This window comes from Nicotiana sylvestris, chromosome 2 (assembly GCF_000393655.2).
Source record: "Nicotiana sylvestris chromosome 2, ASM39365v2, whole genome shotgun sequence".
Classification (NCBI taxonomy): Eukaryota; Viridiplantae; Streptophyta; class Magnoliopsida; order Solanales; family Solanaceae; genus Nicotiana; species Nicotiana sylvestris.
In genome coordinates this window covers 181,087,808-181,091,452 of record NC_091058.1, presented here as the reverse complement: position 1 = coordinate 181,091,452, position 3,645 = coordinate 181,087,808, and positions in this window count along the sequence as shown.

The following is a 3,645-nucleotide window of genomic DNA, read 5'->3' as shown; positions in this document are numbered from 1 at the left end:
CACCAGCAACTATGTACCCAACCAACCAAGACCTTCCATTGAACTCATCTGGAAGAAAATCACTACACATCCCACGCCCCTTATGCCAGTAGAAAATATACATCTCTAGCCACAGTAGAAATCAACAAGAACTCTTTACCTCCCCTTCGCACAAACAAGTCCGTCAGGACTGAATCTTCCTAACTCAATCACCTACGTAGGCCACTAAACCCCAAGAGCATTGCCACGAAATACCCGTAAAAACATTACCCCGAACACCCCCAAGGAACTAATCATATCCTTATCATACCGGTCCGGCCTGCAATCAAGCTATCCTATCTATCCAAGCTCTCTTTTGATTTACCTTCGACTTGATACTCCTTCTTGCTATAACATCACCATTCCTCAACCCAGATTTACCACACAAGACCCAAGAATAAAACCACACTGTTCAAGGCTCATAAGCCGCTGAGTACTCTCTTAAATGTTTCCAAAAGCACCACGTTCAAAATGCTTACCTTGAAGAGACTTCCTACGAATCCAAAGCCATTACCTTCGCCTTCCTAACACTGATATATAGAATCCTATAATTAATATAGAAAATAACACAAGTCTTGCCATCTTCCAATGAAAACTCAGCTTCTATCCACATATACAACTTGAAGATATCCAATTGTTACATGTAAAATCTTGAACCCATTAGAACCATTCTCGAGAGTCATCCACTCTACTCAAGCTGCAATTAGCCTGATCAAACGAACCAAACAACACGTGCCTCATTGGCACTCTGACATCGCAGAATATAACATCATTCCATTACAACCAAGCAACTTCTTGCCTATGCACCGAGCATCCTTTACCCACAACGACTCAAGACATCCTGTGATTCTCACACACCTGTGAAGCATCCTATAATCTTTGTTAAGAATTTTCCTTTACTCGAGGCATCCTCGTCTCAATTTTCATAGGCCATAACTAATTCACTTGGATGCCTCAAACTGGAACCGACATAGCACATAACCGTGCAATCAACTAATCAATAGCAGACTCCCCCACTTGGCTCGAAGCCATAGATTAACACACATTCAATAACTCATAACGCTTGTACTCTATTGATTCCATAATACCATTGTGAGATTAAACTCAAAATCCTTTTCAAGCTTGTGAAAACACAGATCATCTAGAATTTTAACTCTTCTGCAAATCTCGTATTCGCTCTCGCAACAGTTACACCCACTCACTAAGCGACCCAATTTAAATTACAACATATATCTTTCGCTCGCAAATGAGATCTTCTAACAGACACATAAGGATCGCTCAACCTCAGAACACTTCGCAGGAGATAACCCACCTGCTTTGCCTCCAACTAATATTTCTGTATACCTCCCCACCATCATAAACTGTACGCAGTCACTTAGTCTTCCTGAGTCTGAACTCATACCGCAGCATGAAATTTGCTTCACTCACAACTGGGAAACATGAAAAGATTCTTCACATATCCATAACTCGGATCTATACCTCCAATCGAGATGAAAATCAAGAACCTAATAGTTCTTCTATCCTCCAGCAGACCCTTCTCGTCGTTTCCAAATCATATGGGTACATCTTGTAGTATAACATACTCATCACATAGCCATCCCACTGTCACTTCCAGTAATAGGGATACTATCGAACATATAAGTTCAAAAATACTTGCTCACACAATTAGCACCTCAGTGCTCAAGCTATAGGCAAAGATCCGGCCTCAAGTCCTCCGAACTGGCCCAACATCAACTCACAGAGATCACATCTCACCCCTCTATCAGGGAGTCGCAAGCCATCAATGCACATCTGATACTGAGTGCTCATGCACATATACAAATGCATGGAAGGAATTCAAGGAGTTACATTTCAAGCTGAATCAAGGACGCACGATAAGAATTCAAGAATATGAAGTTTTTCCTAAAGGTTCTACAGCCTCTCGAGGATAAATATAGACGTCTCTGTACCGATCCGCGAGACTCTACTAAACCTGCTCATGACTCGTGAGACCTATGTAACCTAGGCTCTAATACCAACTTGTCACGACCCTAAATCCGGACCCGATCGTGATGGCGCCTCTCGTGAAGATAAGGCCAGCCGACACTTCACATTTTTTTCCAATTATTAACAATTTAGCATTTAGAATAGTCTAAACATGAATAGATAATCCAAAGTAGTAGATAATATCATAAATACGCGGAAGAACAACCCAACATAGCCCTAACCGGGGTGTCACTAGTCATGAGCATCTATAAAACCTAATACAAGTCTGAAAGGTCCACAACTAGTACAAAAGCCTGATATGAGATAGAAATAATAATGAGGGAGAAACACGGGTCTGCGGACGTCAGGCAGCTACCTCGTGAACTCCGAATGTCCGCCGGGAGCTCTCAACTCACACTGGTAGGATCAGCAACGCCTAAATCTGCACACAGGGGAGCAGGGAGTAAAGTGAGTACTCCAACTCAGTGAGTAACAAATATAAATAAAAACTGAAAGCAAGAAATCACGAAAAGCACAAAGCATTATATAATGAAGCAGTAAAACCATTTAAAAATCAGTGATTCAGTGAAAGGTAGGCAAAATCCTTTGTATCAAATTTTACTTCCTGAAAAGCCTTTTTCAACAATTAAGCAGGTAATTGACAAGCAATTATGAAAAATAAACAAATAAAGGTTCGCCCCTCGGGCACAGTATCAATAAATCCGTCCCTCGGGCAATATCTTAGAACACTACCAGCCTCTCGGGCAATCACATAGAACAATACCAGCCCCTCGGGCTCAATCTCACATTACAATGGGTACCCGCGCTCACTGGGGGTGTGCAGACTCCTGGAGGGGCCCCTTACGGCCCAAGCGCAATATCAAGCCACCTCGTGGCATCATAAACATGCTCTTGGCCTTATATCAATATCAACAAGCCACCTCGTGGCGTACACATCTCAGGCCCTCGACCTCGTAATCAAATCAGTGTATCACCGCTGCAGCGTGCAGCCCGACCCAAAAGTATCCTCACAACACAGGCCCTCGGCCTTACTCAGTCAAAAATCACATAAGCCACTCGGGCAACAGTAAAACATGATGCTCAGCCCAAAATATGATTTAAAATATCATTTCAAGTGTTAAAGCAGAGTAAACATGGCTGAGTTTTGAAAATAGTAGAATATAGCATGACTGAATACAAGTTTAAAGTCAAAACAATGAGGAAATATCAATAAAAATCCTTGAAGGGTTCAAATAGTTGGCACGAAACCCAAATATGGCATTCAACCCAAATAATGATGATAGCAAACAGATTTCAGTCAAATATGCGGTAAAATCATCAATCGGGACGGACCAAGTCACAATCCCCAATAGTGCATGACCTCACGCTCATCATCAAGCGTGTGCCTCACCTCAATATAGCACTACGATGTGCAATCCAGGGTTTCAAACCCTCAGAACATAATTTACAATCATTACTCACCTCGATCCAGTCCAACCTCTAGCCCGCGATGCCTTCACCCGCACAAATCGACCTCCGGATGCTCCAAATCTAGCCACAATTAGTACATAATCATTAAAATATGCAAAGGGAATGAAGCCCACTCAAAAATATCCAATTTACATCCAAATCCCGAAATTGCTCAAACTCGGCCCCCAGGCC